The 22,803-nt window shown below is 40.2% G+C and overlaps 1 protein-coding gene across 3 annotated transcripts in view; it reads right to left on the bottom strand.

Moving 5' to 3' along the window:
* Positions 1–22,588, bottom strand: part of THSD7B (thrombospondin type 1 domain containing 7B) — an 865,484-nt gene extending 842,896 nt beyond the window's left edge. For all 3 annotated transcript variants that reach the window (XM_024569693.3, XM_045203176.2, XM_053918625.1), the window contains exon 1: positions 22,446–22,588. The gene's annotated coding sequence lies outside the window, so the exon portion shown is untranslated. The remainder of the gene's footprint in view (positions 1–22,445) is intronic.
* Positions 22,589–22,803: the final 215 nt, after the last annotated feature.

Here is a 22,803-nt window from a genome sequence, read left to right as displayed (position 1 = left end):
GCAGCCTTGAAAGCAGTCGTTGTGCCAGAGCACAGGATAATTTACTCCTGGCAAACGGAATAATTTACATCTGGAGAGCTGAAAAGACAGGACTTCTGAACAAAGTGTCAGAGCTCATAAAAATCTGGAACTTAATCAAAAGTGTACTCTATGGATATTTTAAAAGAAAAGTATTCCAACTCAAGATTTTCCCTAAGAAAAGCAGGAGTCATCCAACTTCGATTTTAGAAGCACCTTACATTTAATTTTTAAGGTGCCTTAAATATTTTGAATACATTATACCAAGAATTCCACCATCTTGTAAACTTTCACCCTCCCCTTATACTCACCCCAGGCACAAACTCAGCATCATTCTTTGTTAAAATCCCCCTATGCTTCCTTCTGAATTTTAGGCTCAATGCTTGATACTTCTGGAAATCCTGTGTGTCTCAGCCCCCAAGTGGTTTCATCTAAAGACCACTGAGATCTGACCACCTTCCTAAGATGAACAGGAAAAAGCTGATGTGGCCACTTTTTAAATAATATTTGTCATGTCAATGTCTATCCCTACAACATACCAGGTCATTTATTTTTATTCAGATTCCTCTATTCACTAAAACTGGTGCTAAAACTATTAGGTGAGTGGTTTATGGGGAATTAGACAGGGAGAAGCATATTAATTGCCCAATGGAAGAAGTATCAGAGAGTCACTACCCTAATCCAGTCATTAATTTTAGAATTGCTAAAATTATGTCTTTTGATATGATGCAATCTGAAGCATCACCGATGAAGCAAAGTTAAACAAAATAAATAGTTTAGACAAACAAGAAAACAAGCTAAACAATACCTTGAATAATCAGTAAGACAAACCCAGAAGGTGAGAAATTTCAATAAGCCACTGACATTAAAAAATAGGCTATTCTTAATCAGATGAAATGTTAAGTGACATAACAAATAGACAGAATATGTGATCCTCTTTGGATACTCATTGGGATAATAACCAGCAATGACCAGCATCTTGGGAACAATTGGGAAAATTGAAACATCCTTTTGTTCTAAATGAGATAAAAGTTAACTTACAAATTTATATGTACATGTATATGTACAAGTATATGTAAAGAGAGAAAGAGAGCAATTAAAGGGAATATACACTAACATGTTAAGAGTAGCAATCTCTACATACTGGAATATGGTGATGTTTTTACTTATTTTTGCCTGTCGGTGTTGTCTAATTTTCTACAACACACATGTACTACTTCTGTGATTATACAAGACTATTTTTTGAGGTTTTGCCTCAAAGTAGATATGTGAGTAATACTCTGGATTAAAGCCTGAAGTTGGCTTTCTGACTTTATTTTATCTTTGTGTATCTACATCAGTTAAACCTTTTTCTGTCTCTAAACTAAGAGGGGAGGGAAAAGTGGAGGTGAAAGAACAAACATCTTTTTACTGATCACTGGTTTGGCACTTGACCTAATGTGTTACATTTAATCTTCATAATAACCATATAAACAGGATATTATAATCCCACTTATACAGGTGGGCAAATAGACTCCAAAGAGTAACACAACGTGCTTTTAGAAAGTGTACTGTGTGTTAACTGAGGCTCCCTTACCCAAGCTTTATTGAATTTCTCACCTGGGACTTTAAGACCTTTTCTCCCAATCCTAAGAACTTCTACTGAATTGCTCACTGCCTCAAGGGGGAGTCTGTAAGAGAATCAGGAAACAGAAATCTCACATCTTTGACTTTTAGAATTAAAAACTGATCTTGTATGTGTATTTGGAAAATAAAAGCAGGAACATTTAAAGAGAAACAGAACAGTTCGATAAGGTTTGGGTTTCTAAGAAATCGGGTGGAGGAGAACAGTGAGACCCCCAGAAATCATGTCCTACTTTCCTTCTGGGTCCCCAGGGAATGGCAAGTGGTCCTCTACCCACACATCTCACTGTCTCCATGGTGCCATGGCCCAGAAGTCTGGGCAGCAGTGGTGGCAAAGGACTAGGCAGAGAAGCTAAAGTGATTCATCAAGGTCTGCATTAAGTGATCGAACAGGGGAGCAGGCAAACACTAGCTTTATGACAAACAGGAGCAAGGCTGGGACAGGCAGGGTGACACAGCAGATGTGAAGGGCCTCCCCCAAAGACAGAAGATTCCATGTGGGGGCAGGATGGACCTAACAAAGAGAGAGCAGGTGGGAACTGGGGTATTCTGCTTAGGCTGGTTTGAGGAAGGCCTAACAATGCCCAAAGACCAGCAAAAGTGTTAACATCCCAGATGGTGCACCTCAGACCTCTGCAGATCCCCAAGGGCCAGACCCTCTCCCACAACAGGTGCCATCCAGGGGAGAAAAGCAAGAAGAATATTCATAATTGAATGAGAAAAAAAAAGACGCGATGAAATTAACTCACAATTCTGCCATTAGACTGAAAGGCATTCTGAAAATAGATATTGTCACACAAGAGTAAAATAAGGAAATCTACTTATTTGCACTCTTAAGTATGAGGTTTAAAAATAATATAGCTAATATAATTCATCCTCGTTTACAGAGCCAGTGGATGTCAGTGTAACTTCCCTTGTAAATTGCACTTCACAGTGCTACTAACAGAGGAAAGGCTAACAAATATTTCATCATGATGGCAATTTCACAGACTAAGAATAAAAAACGTACCTTGCATATAATGCCTTGGGAATTCAGACCTAAATGTATAGCTCTGAAATAGAGCTATAGACCATGTGGAAAGAAATTCAATATTTTTTAAATTTGAGATACATTTATTAAAATTAAATTGCATTTTAATTTCAATAATAATTCCTCTTTGTAAGGAGGAATTAGACAATGACTTTTAGAGCCTCTGATTTGTGCATTTTTAATTTCTTCATATATTTTGTAAAAGCAAAGAATGGAGCCTACGAAGTAAGTATAGTATTTTCCCTGGCCTGAGTCTTCAATATCTTGCAAAAAAAATCTATTCCTAGCCATTCCTGCAGTAATTTGGGCATCATTATGCTAAATGATACAAGGAATGAACTAAATAAAAAGGCAGCCCAAGAAGGATGTTCTCAGTCTCAAGGAAAACCTGTGCTCAAAATTGTTATTTGTAAAAGCTCCATTTTGATTACCTGTGTTTTGCCCTGGAGAATACTTTAATATTCAGCTGGAAATATAATTTCTGGAGCACAATATTGCCTATAAAGTGCAAGGAAAATAAGACAGGGTAAAGGGGAGAAGACTGCACTGTCGCTGTGACTTGAAGCTAAAGAGTTCACTTTCTGAAAAGTATTTTGTAGCGTGACTCACTAGGACAAAACTTCCATCAGGACACGCATTGCCACCCTCTGGTTAGCGGGACCCATGTGGCCCGCACTCCACACTTTCACACAAAAATCTATTAACCAGTAAGCTTTCTCAAATTAGAGTCTCAACAGTTTGTGTATTTCTCTTCATGAACTGATGTAGAAGCCTTTCACAAAGTGATCCTTAAGGCAGCATTCACATCATTGATAAATTTACTTGTTGAAAATGGGGTGATGAAACAGTGGGTCCATGCCAACCATTTTCCCCATTGCTGGCTGCCTCACCCCTGCTCTGTCTGCTCGGTGGGGCAGGGAGCTGATTCCTGCAAACTATATCCCCAGACTCCCTGGTCAACTGGCTTCTGGTTAAATTCTTACCAAGAAGGCACTGGCAGGAGATCAGGGGCATGACAGAAGAAACTCGGTATTTTTTACTCCTGCTCCAACTTTGGCAGCATTTTCATCCATGGCTGTGACTCTTTTGTGGTTCTAGGTCCCTCTGAGTAGCTCTGCCCCTCACTCTGGTACTTCGCACAAGGGTCCCTCCAGCCCTACAGTGGACAACAGCTTCCTGCTGCAGCTAAGCTCTGAGCCGCCTCACCATCCAGTTTGTTTTTGTTCTCAATAAAAATTGTACATACTTAAGGGGCACAACATGATGACTTGATATACATATACATAGTGAAATGATTACTACAGTCAGGCTAATTAACACACCTTCTCACAGTTACCATCTGGGGGAGGGGGCAGGGGGGAGGGAGATGAGAGTACCTAAAATCTACTGTCATCAAATATCCAGTATTCAATACAGTATTATTAACTATAGTCAACATGCCGTACTTTAGGTTTCTAGGCTTATTCATCCGACATAACTGTTACTTTGTACTCAGTCTCATTTCCCCCATTCCTGACCCTGGTAACCACAATTCTACTCTCCGCTTCTGTGTGGCTTGACTTTTCCAGATTCCACATGCAAGTGACATTATGCAGGGTTTCTTTTTCCCTCTGTCTGGCTTACTACACTTAGCACACTATCTTCCAGGTTCATCCATACTGCTGCAAATGGCAGAATCTTTTTTAAGGTAGAATAATATTCCATTCTGTATATATATATATATACCACAATTTCTTTCTCCATCCATCCATGGACATTTAGGTTATTTTTAGCTTTCAAAAACATCTTTTGAATGAGTACCCATCTTAAGTTCTCTTCATTGAACAAACTGGCATAAGCTTTGTTTTTCTAGCTCAATTCTGCCTATTACAGGGACCACATAGATAATTAATGAAGAAACCATCCAAAAACTTATTTTGCTCTCTAGGTAGAAAAACACACTAAGCTATAATCAGCCATAAACCTTTCACTCATAGGGTATATACCAGGCATAAGGGTCCTGAGAAAATAAAAGATAAGAGGAAAAGATTCATTCCTTCATTCGTCAAGGGCCCACCACTGACCAGGCAACACGCCAGATGATGGGGCTACAAAGGTAAGCGTGAGCAGGCCCTGCCTTTCTAGTGTCCGACCTAATGGGGACTATAGGCGTTCGTGGAAAATAATGCAAAGAAGTGTAAGTTTACAACACTGAACAGTCAGATCTGTTTAATACTTGTTTTAAACTTGTAAAATTTATATATTAGGGAAGATTTTGAACATAACAGGATTTTGATTTTGCTTATATAGCAACTTCATCTGTGAGAAAGTCTAGATGAACAAGCAAAAATGTGCAGCCAGCTGAACAGAGCCAGGTAGGAATGCACATGGAACACAAGCCAGGGACCTGCTTCCAGGGAACCTCACTTCACCTTGGGCCACACCAGCTGGAGGCACAGCTCTCCAAAGGATTTCACCACGTCACAACAACTCACAGGCAGCAGCCTTATCAAAGCCCACTTCCACAAGTAAATTTCAGATTTTTTTCAAGGTGAAATACAGTATTTATTGAAGTCTTTATGCATTAATGACTTTACATGTGCAAAAGCATTATTACCATTTGATATTATATTCCCATCTTTGTTTTTTAACATGTGTCTGGGTAAAATTTCAATGTTGTACTCCTATCCTATTTTCCCATAAGCCCTGTGTGATTTTTTAATTATATTTTATTGATTATGCTATTACAGTGTTCCAATTTTTTCACCCTTTGCCCCTCTCCACCCGGTACCCCTCTTCCCTCCAGCAATAGCCCCTTTAGTTCACGTCCATGGGTCATGCATATAAGTTCTTTGGCTTCTCCATTTCCTATACTCTTTTTAACATCCCTCAGTCTATTTTGTACCTACCAATTACGCATCTTAATCCTTGCACTATTTCCCCATTCTCCCCCTTCTCCCTCCCAGCTGATAACCCTCCAAATGATCTCCATATCTATGATATTGTTCCTGTTCTGGCTGCTTGCTTAGTTATGTTTGTTTGCATGTTTTAGATTCACGTGTTGATACTTGTGAATTTGTTACCTTTTTAAGGTTCATGGTATTGACCTTCTTTTTCTTAGATAAGTACCTTTAACATTTCCTATAATAATGCCTTGGTGATGATGAACTCCTTTAGCTTTACCTTGTATGGAAAGCACTTTATCTGCCCTTCCATTCTAAATGATAGCTTTGCTGGATAGAGTGATCTAGGTCATAGGTCCTTACTTTTCATTACTTTGAATACTTCTTGTCAGTCCCTTGTAGCCTACAAAGTTTCTTTCAAGAAATTTGCTGATATTCTTATGTGAATTCTTTTGTAGGTAGCTCTCTGCTTTTCTCTCACTGCTTTTAAGATTCTTTCTTTATCTTTAACCATTGGCATTTTAATTATGATGTGTCTTGGTGTGGCCCTCTTTCAGTCCAACACATTTGGGACTCAAACAAGTGTTTCCTTGACTTATATGTCTATTTCTTTTGTCCAATTAGGGAAGTTTTCTTTCATTATTTTTTCAAATAACTTTTCAATTCTTGTTCTTCTTCTTCTCTTTCTGGTGCCCCTATGATTTGGATGTTGAAATGTTTGGAGATGTCCTGAAGGTTTCTAAGCCTCTCCTCATTTTTTTGAATTCTTGTTTCTTCTTTTTGCTCTAGTTGAATGTTTATCTCTTCCTTATGTTCCAAATTGTTGGTTTGCATCCCAAATTCTTTCCCTTCTCTGTTGGTTTCCTGTAAATTATTCTGTATTTCAGTTAGTGTGACCTTCATTTCTGCATTCATATTTTTACCTTACTCAAGGAGTTGTCTGAGCATTCTCATAACCAGTGTTTGAACTCTGCATCTGATAAGTTGGCTACTTCCATTTTGCTCAGTTCTTTTTCTGGGGTTTTGTTCTATTCTTTCATTTAGGCCATATTTCTTTGTCTCCTCACTCTAGCAGCCTCCCTGTGTTTGTTCTGTGTCTTAGGTAGAGCTGCTTTTACTCCCTGTCCTAGTAGCATGGCCTATGTGGGAAAGGCTCCTATAAGTTGTGGGGGGGAGGAGCATTAGGTAATTGCCAGGCCAGGGAACCTGTTTCACCACTTCGTGGCTGTATAGGGAGGGCTGGGAAAGCCGACAATGCCCCTGCCTGCCTTCTGGCTGTTCACCGGGAACTAGCCCCATTTCCAGGACTCCACCCCCTTTCCCTGCACAACTGGCACCCTTCCAGCTGCTGCCCCAGTGGTGAATCCCAGAGTGGGTGGGTTTGCATACATTCTAGGACCATGCCACCCCTTTAAACAGCAAAAATCTGACAGTTTCTTCTGCTGCCCCAATGCCCACTGGTTTTCACTGGCAGAGGTAATGGGGATCTATCTTCCTGGCGCTGGAACCTGGGCTGTGCAACCTGGGGCTGGGATAGCTTGCTCCAAAGGTATCCCTCCCATCCATTCTCCCGCCACCTCTCAGCCCATCTCCACAACTCTGCCCCTCCTACCCGTCTGGGTGAATGTGTCTTCTTTAAATGCTTTTTTGTCAGACTTCCATGCAACTCGATTTTCTGATGGTTCTGGGTGAAATTAGTTTTGAGATCTGGTTTTAAGTCTTTCTATGGTTGCACAAGGAAGCAAAGTGTGTCTACCTATGCCTCCATCTTGACCAGAAGTCAGCCCTGTGGTTTTATGGTGGCATTTTGCATGACTTGGTGATTTTTAAAATGCATATGCTGCATTATAGCAAAACTGACTGTATTTGGGAGGAAAGGGCAATGGTTCCATAAAAACATGTACTAAAATAAAAGCGGCCTCGGGGCAGGGCCTCTGCCCTGGAGACAATGAGTAGGGCATAAGTACAAGGAACTGGAGGTGCGCCAGGCAGGAAGAGTAGCCTGGGAGGAGGCCAGAGAACTAGAGCTGTAGACAGGGCCTCCGTGTGGAATCTGCCAGATGTGGGGAGTAGTGGGGGGGGCCACAGTGAACTAACCAGGGGATGCTGGGCACCTGGACAAGTCTCCAAGGAATGATAAGTTGGCCAGACATAATGCAAGACCCCATATTCCCAATGATAAAATGCAAAATAATTTTTGGGGGGTCAACTTGAATGATATCTTCTCCCTCCCTCCTTCCCTCCCTCTCCCCCGTCTCATATAAATATGAAATTGAGAACACCTACTTGTAAAAATTTGTTATTAATCCTGTTATACGTGCAAATTTAAAATCACGTAACATGAAATCGTATAGTGATTTTAAATAATTGCTCACACATTTCATGAAGCATTTTATGTATACTCTTTATATGAACTAGTGGCATCAATGTTTATCTTCACTATGGCTATCCCTTCTACTAAATATTTATCTCTTCAACTACAGGTGGAAATATAGACCTGTTTTATACCTCTGTGGACTCAGGAACTTTGGGGGACCCTAACAAACTGCCACCAGGATTTTTCAATGAAGAATATGGGAAGCAGTAAGTGCCTGGTGGATATAAATGCTGGACCAAAGAGTTCAGATTTTGGACCAAGAATCTAAAAGGTTTGTTTAAATATGTATTCAAAAATTAAGTATTTGAGAGAAACTTATATGACAGACTTTGTAAGGTGATTTCCACTACTGCAAGGAATAATTTAGAGAGGGGGTATCCTTTATATATAGTGAAGACGAAAAGCAAGTCAGTCACAAACACTAGATAGGGGTGAGCCTTGGGGCAAAGTAGAATCTGCCAACCCTGCATAGAAGAAATCAAATTCAGTTGGAGTGGGGGTTGAGGACGCAGAAATGGAGACAGGCCAAATACACACACACACACACGTATCTGTGGTGGACAGCCAGTCTGCATCCTTTGCCAATTGACACCTTTAACTCTGGCCTTTAAATTTCACCTAGATTCAGACCAGACTCCTTTGTTCTTCTGTAATTTTTCTCCATTGTACTCTGAGTCCACAACCTTTTGCAACAAGTCTGACATCAGTCCTGCCATAGGACTGGCACCATTTGCATCAATAGCCAGTCTGTTCTCATTCTTCCAAAGGACTCTTATATGCTGAATGAATCTATGAGCATGCATATCTATTTTTATTTATAGTAAAATCTCATTTATTATGTGTCTAAAACCTCAGAAAACCTAAATAAACAAAATTTATAGTGCTATTCAATGGTAATTGATTTTCTTAGTGTTTCTGAGAATATTCTAAGTTCCTAAAGGAATGCTAACTCATCAAAGCAATATTAACCTGTATTCAATTAGGTGTCCAAGTTTTTTCACTCACACTAATATGATTCATTTAAGAAATGCTTAAATTAGCTCCTATTATATATATACCGTAATTTGCTCAGCATAATGAAGAGAATCCAAATATAGTAGAAGATTTGGGACCTTAAAGAAGTTACAATACTCATATGAAGAGAAAATCCAGAACATAAATTAAGCCACAATATAACAATATTTATATTAATGTCACTTGCCAACAAAGACACTTTTCTTTCTGCTCTAATGTATACTGAGAAACTGGGTCACAACTTGGATGATATTTCCCAGAGGAATAATGTTATAAATTATAAGTAGAGATTGTTTTCCTGATCAAGGGCTTGCCATTTTAAAGAATTACACACACGTGTGCACAAATGGACACACACAAACTCTATATGCACACATATTTAGATGCATATGATAACATATCACAAAACATATGTTATATTTGATAACATATCACAAAACAAAAATTACACTATGTTCTGATAACCACTTAACACATGTCCCCAAAATAGGATCATAATTATGTAGAAATTATGTAATAAAATCCAGTGTGCTCAAGTCTACACATAGCACAAAAATAAATCTCTAATGTAAACTCTAATGTATCATAAATTTTACTCAATGCCATAATGTCAGCTCTGACAAACACAAGCATATCATTAACCACAGTTTTGCTTGACTTGTTGGATTTGAAAGGGTACTTTGGGGATGACTTGATTGCCTGAGTCTTTTTTAAAAATGAGCTGACGCATTCTTTTCCTGTAGACAAGTTTCCCTGCAGAGTGTCTGAGCGCTCAGAACTTCTCACTGACCCTAGAGATGATGTAAAGGACCGGGGCAGGTGTTTCATAAATGTCTGTCTGCTCCTGGTAGCCAGAGTGGCATTAGTGCATCTTTTCTCTTTTAAAAGGACTAACCTAGCATTGATGCCATTCCATCTCTCCTCTCTCTTGAATTTTCTTAAAGTGGCAGTTTCTGAACAAATAAAAAAGATAAGGAAAAGGTAAATATGAAATAGACCTAGGGTCTGAAAACAGAAATCTTTGAATTTAATTAGGAAACCTTACCCACCAGCAATTATTAGATAGGGGACTGAGTGTTCTTTGAAAGGTGATTTCAATGGTAATGCTGTCAACCAGAATATTCTACAAGCATACCCTTTATTTTCTCCACACTATGGATCAATAAGTTTGGGGCTCATAAAGGCATCTGTAACTGAGTGTGTAGGTTCATCTTTATGCATTCCTTAAAACTTTGCCCCTTTTGACTTCTGCTTTAGGCATCAAAGTCTTCTGGGAAGAAGAACATGTCTGGGTACTAAGCAACATTTGCCTTCAACCCCTATGGAGAAAATGGTATCTTTTTTAAAGGATTGTTATATTTTCTACTAACAAATCCTAATTAAATTTTCTTTTGCTTACCCATGACTTGCTCAATTTCTAAAGGCTGACACTCCAATTTCAACTTTATGTTGGAGCTATTCTTTTTGGCGAAGTGCCATACACTTCAATCTTTTCCAGTTTACATTCAGTCCAAAATTGCCCATTTTGCTTGTCTACATCTTCAGTAGTTATTTTGGCAGCTTTTAAAGAGAGAATCAAAATGGCAAGATCATGGGAATTATGCCAATCCATTCTTGGCTTCTCTAATATACTAAAATTCTTCTTTTAATCATCACAATAAAAAGAGATTGGAAACTATCCGCTGGACTTGACAACTGGGAAGTAATCTGTGACTTTGGCACGAACTATTCCAGTTGGAGCAGCGCGGGGCAGAATCCAGGCTGGGTAATGTGAAGAATAACTGCATGGTGGTGAGTGTGACAAATTCTACTAGTTAGGGAAAGTAAGGCAAGAGATAGGGATGTGAGCAGGAGAAGAGTCAAGAGCAGATTCTTTATTTTAAATGGGAAAGACTGGGGCTTGCATATTCTACATGAACTTCTAACGGTACATTATACCTAGCATTAAATTTCACCGTATCACCCACTGCCTCATTTCTCTCCCATTTGTTTTTGCTCTTGTTATAAAGTTTCTCTACATCCATGAAAATGCATAATCTGACTGAGTTACGCATATTTCTCCCACCTTTGCAACCATCTCAACCTCTGAGGCAGTATGTGTTCTTTCCCAAGGCTTTTCCTCTACTCCCTCATAATCGGCTCATCTCTTGGTTTCAATGGAATGACATTTTCAAACACTTCTAGTCCCAACAGCTGAGAATACTTTTCTCCTTTCAGTTGAATAATTTCCTTCCACTGTTCCTCTTTTCCTGTCATTTCTCATCTTGCATTTGCTATCACTTCCTATCATTCAAATATGTGTATGTTTTCTTTGGGGGGATGCTCACGCATGCACCCTACAGATTTCCATCATTCTACGTTCCCATCTTAAGCCTTCACAGCATGAATGATTTCATACTATTCTGAGCATCTCTTAGCTTTCAATTCTTGGGGCTGGCTGACTACTTTGCTATTTCAGATGCTTTTATCTTGTAGGTATTTACCAAGCATCTATGCTTGCCAACCCTGTTGCCAAATCAATGGATAATTCTGTCTCTGTGTACATTTCCCTGCCACACAGTGACACATGCCAGGACAAGCTGTTTACCTTAGATTATAAGGATTTGGGTCTCACTTTATTTATACCGTGAGCATCACAAGTTTTCAAAACACAGCATTTGAGAATGAGATAAAGTTCTAGGCCGACAAGTAAACCAGTGATGAGCCAATCTACCCATATTGCCAAGCTGTAGGAGAGTTTGTTGTTGTTTTGGTTGTTTTCAATGAATCTTGAAGAGGATTCATAAGGCATGGACTTCAAAACACTATATGACATAAAATTTTATATTAAAGGGAATATAAATAACCAGTCTTAAAGACTAGCATACATAACATAGACTCAGAAACAATGGTGGGAAAACGATAAAAAAAAACCAACAGGTTGACAGGGAGCCCAGTGTCTTCCTTCCCATGCTGAATCTACTAATCAATAAAACTCCGCAGTTGCCATTTTTATCTTTGAAGCATCCTCCTTTTTTGTCCCCTCCTTCCATATGAACTCCATGGGAAATCCTGAAGGGTAAGGCCAATTCTCCGGAACGGCTGCACACCCCACTGGGCCAAGCACAGTGCATTGCATACCACAGAAAGGCAGGACACAACCACTGGCTAAATGATCCTTGAGGAACACGGTAGGCTAAAAAGAATCATTTCAATCTACCAAAGTATATTGAATCCCTCGCCTATAAAATGACAAAGAAAGGTCTTCCTAATGATCTGATGCCCTCACTTGTCTACACACCAACTTTTCTGTAGCTGATCAAATAGCCAAACTAGCAACGCAGCGCATTCTATGTGCTGGATGAGATACTCAAAGGCTGCTCCACCTCTGTAAGTTATACAGCCTTGCCAATTTTTAGCTGGCTCCTTTTGCTCACAGACACAAAGCGCTCGTCCTGATATTGGTAAGCACCATAATTCTTCAAGAGCCATTGGAAGCCCTATGCAGGCACACGTAAATATATTTCTTATCCCACCTTTCTCCCTACCTGTCATATGCACACTGGCAAGGATTGGTTAGCATTATTGAATGTCAAGGTTGTTCATCCTCAGAACAAAATAGGGGTTTTTCTGGTACACTGAAGGAGTCTGTGACTGAGGTTAAATCCTGATATGACCCTGGCATTCTGAAAAGAGAGGCCCACCCTTCGTGCAGGTGAAAACCATCTTTTCCAACTGCAGCTAAGCTGTGAGTCACTAACTGGAGTCAGCAGAGCAGATCCAGCCAGGAAATAGCAAAGAGGCTGGGATGAGACTTTATTCATCTTCATTATCTAAAATGAGTTTTTTATGTAAGTGGTCCCATTATAAATAAATACAGCATTAAAGCTATAATTTAATTCACATGTATAAATAAAATTAATGTGCCACTTTCATTTAATCCAACACATACCTATTTTGGTTATCTGTACAAGGTGCTAAAGATCCTAATATAAATAAGACGCATTTTCGGTTTTTACTTAGTAAAATCCCATACCTAGGAAGAGAGTTAGACATATATAAACAAAGTGACTTGGCTTTGCCAAGGGCAGAGAAGGTATATGTCACATCCTCCCCGTCAGACTGCAAATTCCTAGAAATTGGAGCTTTCATCCACTTGGTGCCATGGACACAGCAGGTGCACCATAAATACGCTTTGAATGTATTCACACAGCTTACAAACAAATGCATCCTGTACTTTCCTTCACTTGTCTTCCTGTGTGAAAACTGCTTCATTATTAAAAACAACAACACCTGAAAGAAGGGCTGCACTGGCGATATACTATGTCCAGAAGCATTATTTTTTAATTCCACCCACTCAGTAATCCAAATAAAATATCTAATATTTGTGAATATAATATTAGATGACACATCCTTAGACTCTATCTAAGGAAATTCCTTCCTATGAAGTTTCAAGTTTTTTCTTTCTTTCCAACTGATGCCTTGTTCTTAATATTTTTGTTTTAATGAGCCACTGAAGTCAGACTTAAGCTAACCATGTGATATGTCCCTCACCTCCAGACAGAGACTTGAAATTATTAAAATGTTTCACACTATCATGGGTAGCTGAATAGAGCTTGCACTTACAGCAGAAACAGAGGACTTTTTATATGTAACACAATAAAGGCATGTCACATTCTGCTTTTCCAATTGAAGTATTCCACAGCCCAGAGGGTCGGTTACTGTCAGAAATTCACCTTGAGAAAAATCCTTCGGATAACTGAGAAGAATTCTACCAGCCAGGAAATGAATCAAACCTACCAAAAAATTACCACATTTTGATCAGAAGTATCACTTTGGTGAGCCACATGTCATTTCTTACTGCAGTGATTGCAGTAAGGGTATAGAAAAAGTGTAAATGAGAAAAACTGGTTAAGTTCAGCCTTAGTTAAAGACTATCGTTTTCGTCTCATTTTTTGCTAGAGCTAAGCAGATCCTAGGCTATGCCCATTTCACACGCACCAGGCCTCACACACACACTAGCAAACCAAAAACAAAACAAAACAAAAATGACAAAAGAAACTGGGCCTATTTAGCCTGTAAACAAGAAGGACACGGTGGTTCCACAACGTGTACGAGTAATCGTAAAGTGGAAACAACGCAGACGTGCTCCATCTTCACAAACAAAAGGAACATGGGGTTTATTTTTACATGTAAGACACAGAGAAGTCTTCCCATCCTGTAGGTTTTAAAAGTAGATGTGTTCCTGAGAAGTCATACAGTGTTTTAAGTCTTTTATTTAAGAGATTATTCATGCTGGTATTTAAGGGCAAAGTTAATAAATAGATGAACGGCATCACATATGCAAAGACTGATGATATATGCCTGGGAAGGAAACTGGCGGCAACAGAAGCCAGGAGAGTGGAATTACTCATGGTGTGAGTTCTAGGCATGTCCCATAGGGTAGCCACCAGCCACATGTGGCTAGTGAACATTGAGACTAGACTAGTCTGAATTGAGATATTCTTGTAAGTATTAAATGCAGACTGGATTCAAAGACTTAGTACAAAAAAAAAAGATTTAGCCCTGGCTGGTGTGGCTCAGTGGACTGAGTGCAGGCCTGCAAACCAAAAGGTCACTGGTTTGATTCCCAGTCAGGGCACATGCTTGGGCTGCGGGCCAGGCCCCCAGTTAGGTGTGTGCGAGAGGCAACCACACACCGATGTTTCTCTTCCTCCTTTCCCCTCTGTCTAAAAATAAATAAATAAAATCTTTTTTTAAAAAAAAGATCTAAAACATCTCATTAATAACTTTCATAATCAATACATGTTAAAATTACAATATCCTAGATAGGTTAATAAAATATATTATTAAACTTAACTTCAATTTTTATTTCCTTTTTTCAATGGTGGTAATAGAAAATTTAAGATTTAGCATATGAATTTTATTTGCAACTCACATTCAATTTCTATTGAAGAAAGCTGCTCTAGAATCAGACCGCCTGAGGGCAGATCTTCACTTGGGGCAAGTCACTTACTATTTCTGCATCTGTAAAATGGCAATAAAAATAGTACAATTGACTCCAAACTTTTTGAGAGGATTTTATGTAGAACAGTATCTGGCACATAGTATATGCTCAATAAGCCTACTATTAAGATCCAATGCATACATCCTTTCTGTAGAATAAACACCCTAACATGTGCTCGTTTGCCTTCTGTTGAAATACCCACAAAGATAGGCAACACATGTTTCCCTGAGAGAGCCTATCACATTCCTAGATAGCTCTGAATATGAAGAATTTCATTCCTGAAATGAGTAAAAGTATCTCTTTACCATTTTGAATCTTCTGAGCTTCTTTATGTATGATTGGATCAGAGGCAAGGAGAGAAACTGGTCATACTCCAACAACATATTTCTATAGAAACTGTTATGAAACTTTGGTATCGGAAATGGGGATACTATATATTCCTATGGAAGTTCATATCAAAAGACCTCATGCTGACCTAGCAAAACACTTTTAAGAGGCAGACCTTCAGAAACACAATTTCTCATACATGTTTAACCAAAGAACCATCTTTCTCTTCTTCGTAAAGCTGTCCCTTCCACCAAGGACACTTTCCTGTCAAAATGCACATGGAGCAGAGAGGCCAGACAAGGACACCCACCTACCAGATCACTCAACCCAATCGCGGGAGTGACTGAGGCCACTACCAGTCTACGCACACTCACATCCGAAGACTGCTCTTCCTCTTTTCCTGATTTGTGGGCTAATTTCAAAAGTGAATGCTATGCATATTCAGCAGAACAGTACTGTCTTAATGATAAGCCATTAGTGAAAAGGAATATGATGTGGCTTTCCTAAGTATGTCTGGATTTTATGAATTCCAGTGATTCCTCAGGAAGCCAACATTTTTATATAAATACAAATGTCTCAAGCTCTTTACAAATCTAAGATATTATAATCTTCATGCTTAAGGTCTGCGCCAAATCAAAATGCAGTCTTTTTCCATATTATCAAATGACACTTCTACTTCCAGGAAAAAGTGATTCAGCAATACTCTGCCAGTGAGTCATCTCCATTGTGTGTGAAGCTCTGTCAGTGAGTGAGTGAGTGTGTGTGCGTGTACACGTGTGAGTACCCACGTGCGCTCTTGCATTTGGGAGAAAGAATTCTAGCAGAGGGTAAGACTAAATTTGACAACCCAAACTTCAGTCTCTAGAGCAGTCTGGTGTATTAGAAGCAAAATGGGCCTGGCAGCCTACATGCTGGAATGTAAATCTTGGCTCTGTAGTTAACCAGCTGCACTGGCCTTATGCCAGGTGCCTCAGCCTCTGTTTCCTAGTATGAAAAATGGGACTGAATAATAGGACACATTCTGCAACATTATTATGAGGATTGGACATCCTGATTCTAATGCACCTAACCTGGTACGGGAGCACGACATGGTCATCAATAATTGGCAGTCACTCTTGCTGCCTACCTGGCTATTGCTGAGTCTTGCCTTGGAAATCCTCAAGGGGCTCTTCTCACCCAGGCCCCTGCTCCTCATCAAATTCCCCTCTCAAACATTTTCCTGTGAATTCTCAGTAGAGAATGATGCCCTTTCTCATTCAAATCCTCTACTATCAGAACTCTACAAATAGATTCTAATGAGAAAATAGATTCAATCAAACATTAAAATTATAATTTACCACCTGAGTTCAGATAGAGAGAAGGCCGTGTGAATTGGCACAATCAGACAAAGTTCAGTGGAAGTACAATTAAAACTGGGTCTTGACTAAGATAGAATTTGGATAACTAGAAGCTGGGGGCCCAACACAGACACCATCATGGGCCTTTTAAAATAGGTGTGGGTCTTGTGAGTGACTTAAAGGAGAGGGGCTTCTTGGAAGAAGAAAGTGGGTAAAAGGAAGTTAATGGCTGACATAAGTAAATCTGATGTAGAATCTGGAACACTATTTTTTTTTCTGTTTAAGAAAGAAGAAAAACATCAGTTCTATTTTTTAGGGCCCATCTAACGGGGTTTGTGTTCATTTTAGCTAGAAGAGATCCAAAAGAAACAACCGAGGATCATTCCTTTAAGGGCCTACAAAGTCTTCAACATCCCCTTCTCCTCCATGATCGGCCAGAAGATATTCCAGTTCATTGAATGGGTCAATTCAGGTGAAACGAAGCCCTATTAACAATAGTCAATCACAAAAATGAATGAAGCTAGATACAAATAAATTGAGTTAATTCTGAAGTCTAGAAATGGAGAGAGAAACAAATAATTACTTTTCCCCCCAAAAGAAAAGAGCTTGTTTACTCCCATACACATATGTTTTAATTAAGTGTTCTGAGACAGCCATGGTCTAGGAAGATGTATATAGTTCTGCCATATGACCTAGGTTAGAAATTAGCTCTATTCCTTTCCATTGTGACTTAGTATGGTTAGGTTATGTTTGGGGGAAAAACAAAGGAAATTGAAGATAGAGTGGCTTTAAATGAATCAATAACTAAAAAGTATCTAGGTAACATGGAGCTCTTTAGTAATATAAGTATATGCAAATAATATTGTTTTGACAGATATAAATATTAGACATAAAAAAATTAAAATTTAAAGTTAAACTACTTGATAATGCCAATAGTTGCATTCATTCATGTTACGGGTAAAAATATCAAGGGATAATATACCAAGTGGTGGGGCTCAAGCACCAACCAATTAAAACACATTCCAAAAACAGCCCTGGAGCAAGTCCCAAGGCCCGCCTGTCACACCATGTAGCTGTAACAAAAAATGATCTAAGAAGTATCAGGGGAGTGGCCAGAAGGGCCTTCAGGAGGCTTAGAACAGCACCTGTTTACCTACTGGTACAGAAGTATTTCAATATTTGTATAACCAGTAAGGCTGTATCAGTGCACACTGGCCAAATCACCCTGAATATGTCTAACATAAGCACGAAATGCCAAAATCAATAGAGGAGAGCCCAGAAGCAAACTCTGCAAAGAGAGATTACCGCAAGCCTTAGTCTTACTATAATTAAAATCTTTCATTCGTGTACAACATGGTATGCTTTAAAAAAATAAGCACCTGAAAAAAATTAAAATATGCATCACTACAAAACGACAGTCTAAGATCACGGTGATGGTGCCACAAAGCTGAGTACTTTTCTCAACACTGTGACTCTGAGAAGCAATGAGCTGTTCTCTAACACAACAGTAGGGCACAAATCCGCAGCCAACCCTTGCGTAGGCAAATGAACACAGCAAAGAGCTCCTCTCCAGTCAAGGCACTGAAGAATTCTTTGTGCGTTAGTTATTTAGGATTCTGTTTTTAGCTGCAGCATATTTAATTACAAGAGGTTCATAATTAAAGTATGCCTCGAGAGGCAAAATCAAAAGCAAGCATCGTGTCCCTTGCTGCAAAACACCTAAGTTCAACAATGATAGCCTTTTGTTCCACATAGAAACATTTCCACATTTTTACAGGTCCTCACATCCAGGTCAGTACCCAACCTTTTCTGATATGAGGACCTCTTTTATTTTAACTTCAAAAAATTCTACAGATTTCTACATCGCAGAAGAGTTGTACTTTTAGAATCCATTAATTGCAAAAATATCTAGTGACCAAAAGCTAGTATGAATAGCGACATTTTTCAATGTAATGTGTTTTATTCATCACAAAAGCATGTACACAAACTCTTAAAATATAGAAGAGGTATTATATGCACTGGATGACTTAACTGTTCAGCTTACAAACCAAGCTTGCATTGATTGACCTGTCCGCCCCTGCAATAACTCCGAGCCCCTACCAGCAATGGAACTCCATTCTACAGCGTTGATTCTAGAAGTCAATCAAAAGACATGGGGCAATTGGATTTCACTAATATCCAGTTTCCTCTTCAAATGAGTTGCTTGATCTCGTAGGTATAGAATGATCACAACAAATCATAGGTGGATTACAACTGAAACATAACTAAGTATTCATATTTTGTACAACTGGCCCACTCCAGGCAACATGGCTCGGAATGAAAGCCCAGTCACAGGAATTCAGTGACTGCGATCCCTATCGCCTCCTCAGTCGAGAGCTACATACAAGCTGACAGGTAACTGCGCCTAATCTTCCTTGCTTCCTTTCATCAATAGCTACTGTGGGCTATGTAAAACTGCCCATGAAAATGCTAGTAAAAAACACCAATAAAATAACCCCAGTTAATGGAGAAATTTTAAAGGGTGAGTAAAATGTTTAACATCTTGGAGCAAGGGCACCACGGGCTTCACATCGGCTACAAGACCAATCCCATTCAAACTCACAATTTCTAAAAGGAAAAGTGGATTTTAAAAACCCATCTACTTTCACAGGTTTAAGATGTTAATTATCACTTAGATATTAATCCTGTTAACAGCTCTAAATTAAGGAACTGTGTTATATTTAGGAAGCTACCTGGTGTTAAAAGTGAATTCACCTTTTTCTTTTATAGTTATGTAGTGCAGAAAGTCTTCTTTTAAAAACATAAAGCACTTATGTGTAATTCATTTTCTAAAAAACCCAAAAGCACATCTAAGTAGCTTATGTAAAGGGCTTCTAATACTGAAATACCTTCCAGTTAGTCAAAGACCCATCCTTCACACTTCTTCTGCAGAGCGTCTCCGAAGCTGTGTTGTTAACAGTGCTGTTCTTTTCTCCAAGTAGTAGAGTTATCTCCACTTAGAATCTTTTAATCTGTTTGTCTTGATCGTGTATTTAATATATTGTATCATTTGTCATTTTGACTCTTAACTCAATAGGACCAGTCAACTATTCTTCATCATTCTATTCAAACTTTTGAAATGGTGTTATTACTTTGATGCCTAAGCTTTATAAATGTGTACAGAACAGCAAAATTGTAGTTTGGGCAAGATTTTTTTCTTTGAAGAAATCATATGACTCCAGCCTCAGTGTGTAAAGTATAATTAAAATGAATTGACATACTTTGGAGTTTGGGGAGGTTTGGACAATCCTCTTCTACTAACTTAGCTTCTAATTTTTTATCCTGCTTTTTCAGTCTGTTATTTAAAGACAAACTTTTTTAAACAAATATCTATAAAAGTATTACTCCTTTAGAAATAGGATCTGCAGCAAGTAGACAAGGTCTTAATAGCCTTCCTGGTAAAGTAAATTTTAGTCATGCCGTTTTTCTTTAATTCTTTACCTTCTTTCTCCCAAAAGGCACACTCAGCACAGAACAGAAAGGAACCTTTACTTGCCATTTAATTAATGTCGACCCTCAGAACTGTAGAGTCTGTGTTTATAATGTTATTATGATCAGTAATTAATGTCCACCTAACAGTCTTTCTGTTTTCTTAGCCCTTCAATTCTTTAACAAGCAAAAACTTTGATAAAAAACAATGGGGTATGGGATGACAGAGGATTAAGAAACATTGTAAAGATAATTTTTCAAGTATCAATTTAAATACTAAAGTAGATATAAAGTAATCCCCTTGTTATGAATCCTCAAAATGGACTATCAAAGTCCACCAGGAGCAGGCAGTCCTTTCCTGGATCACACATCTCCAAGCACTTATCAGGGATTACTCTCCAGTCTTCAGAAAGTTGAATGGTTTGTAGGTGTCAGCGCTGCTGGAACTGTCTGTGCTAATGTGCAAGCCTATCCCACATTTGTAAACTCAACGATTGCATCTGTGTGTGTTGTAATACGGACAGGAGAATGGTCTTTATAATTCTTAAATTTGCATGAACAGTTCCCAGTCCTCAACTCCCAGCTAGTACGTGAGAAAAATAGACAATACCCAGGCAAAGTAGGAAGTCAGTTCCAAGGAATCTACTCAGTTGGTTTATCTACCCACAGAAATTAGAAAACTGGCCACATTAAGTTTTGAAAGAAGGCTCCTGGTATTAATGGCACAGAGGTTTAAAAACAGTGGTACATCAAAGCAAAGGTTCAAGACAGGGACTTTATGTAGATTTCAACCCACAAATATATGAGCTTTTTCATTCACCAGCTGGATAGGGCTCCTCGATTTGGTTAGTAACATCCTAAATAGCTTTCACGAAGCCTTAACAAACAAACAAACAAATATCTGTAGTATATCTAGAACACAGAAAGGCTTCCCTGGAGATCACTGCCACCCAGTTACCCCAAAATCCCAGACTGCCCTGACACTGCCTGGGAGATAAATGCATCACTCTGACAACCAAATATTGCCTGTCAAAGGGACACTCCAGATGCCCCTGTGTGCACACAAACACACTGCCCCCACAGCCGGGTTGACATGCACCCAGCCTGCATGGGTCACCACTTTCATAACAGAGCACCCACAGGTACACTCCTGGAAAACACCAAAAAGGCTCCTCCAGCCCGGTTGTCACAAGAGCACAAATGCACGTAAAGATGGAAAATTGCAGGCTACTAGCAGACCACCCTGGCAATGAACAGAACACCAAATAACCCAAGAGTCTTCCAAATAACATAATCTTAGTCGAACACTACCTTGACCATACTGATGGAACTGAACTGTAGTATCTCTTAATGGATGCTCTGAATGATGGTTAAAAAAAAAGAGAGAGAGAATACCATCAGATCACTTGCCCTTCGCCCAAAATAAAGTCCCCCCGCTTTGTTTCAGAAAGAGATTGAGAGTGCTTAATGCGCCCCCACCCGAACACTCACCCCAAGCTTTCCAACTTCAAGACTCAAACTAAGCAGACTTCCAAAAGTGGAGGTTTTACTTGCATATTCAAATAACTATAATACTACCCAAGATGTTCGAAAGAAAAGGTAACAAGAACCTATGGGTAATGCTTCAGAATTATCCGTGTCCTCCTTCCCCCTCACTCTCACTCTCTGCTCTCAGTTTTCTCTTGATAAACAGTGCAGTGTCACTCTAGACAGGAATCCCATTCTCCCCAACTCGCCCCTCGCCCCCCGCAGGGACAGTGGAAATGTAAACTGTTGCTGCAGCCTCCTGACATTCCACAGATAAATGAGGGGAAGCTGCAAAACTTCTTGGCTAGCTCAGCTCTCCTCCAGGGGCACAGAAAGCCCACTCGCAGATACGCAGTCCCGCTCCGGAGAGGGAACCCTCAACCTGTTTGCAAACGCCAAAGCCCGCAGAACTCCCAGCCCTCGGATCCTGGGCTCCGAGGTTCTCCGTTCAGGATGGGGGACCCAGACTCCCTTCTTCATTACCCGCCTAAGCGAGCTGGAAGTGGAGGGAGCAGAGCTCTTGCCACCGCAGACCGATGACTCAGTCCCCTTGCCTGAGGTCGGTGCCCAAGGCTCAACGTGGGGTATTTCCTCTCCCCAACCTGGGGCTCTGGGCTCTGCGCCCCCGGCAGCCCATCCTTCCCGTAGCCCCCTGCCTCTGGCTGACAGAAGCGCCTAAGAAGCTCTGCTAGCAAGTTCCTGCGTCTGGCTGGGAGCAGGGGTAAGGCAGGCTACCCAGGGAAGACTAGGCAAAGTCTGTGCCCGCGGCGCACCCTCCACCCTAGTCGCTGCCACAGATCGCCCCTGCTGGCCAGGAGCCGGGCATCCCCGCTCCCCGCGCAGCACGCGCACTCACCCGCCCTGCCTGAGCTGCCGCAGCCTCTGGGAGCCACCTAGCCCCGAGCTTCCCAAGCGCAAGAAAGATGGTGGTGTGTGTCGGGAGACCACCCATTCCAGCGTCTGGCAACCCTGTGGCGACTCTGGCTCCTCAGCACTGAAGCAAGAGGAGGAGGAGGAGAGCGATGAGGAAGGAACGGCGCAGTCGGACGCCATCTGCTGTACAACTCTGCACAGCCATTGGCTGCCTAGTGCGTCCCCAGAGCCGCGCGGGCTCAGGCAGTGGGGAGGCACCTTGCTCCTTGCTTCCCCGGGCAGCTGATCCCCGCCTCCTACCCTTCTCCCTCCTCTGCTCCGCCTCCTCCTCCTCTTGCCTG

Source organism: Desmodus rotundus, chromosome 2 (assembly GCF_022682495.2).
Source record: "Desmodus rotundus isolate HL8 chromosome 2, HLdesRot8A.1, whole genome shotgun sequence".
NCBI classification, from domain to species: domain Eukaryota; kingdom Metazoa; phylum Chordata; class Mammalia; order Chiroptera; family Phyllostomidae; genus Desmodus; species Desmodus rotundus.
Note: the sequence above shows the minus strand (reverse complement) of the source record. Positions and strands in the feature narration are given on the sequence as shown.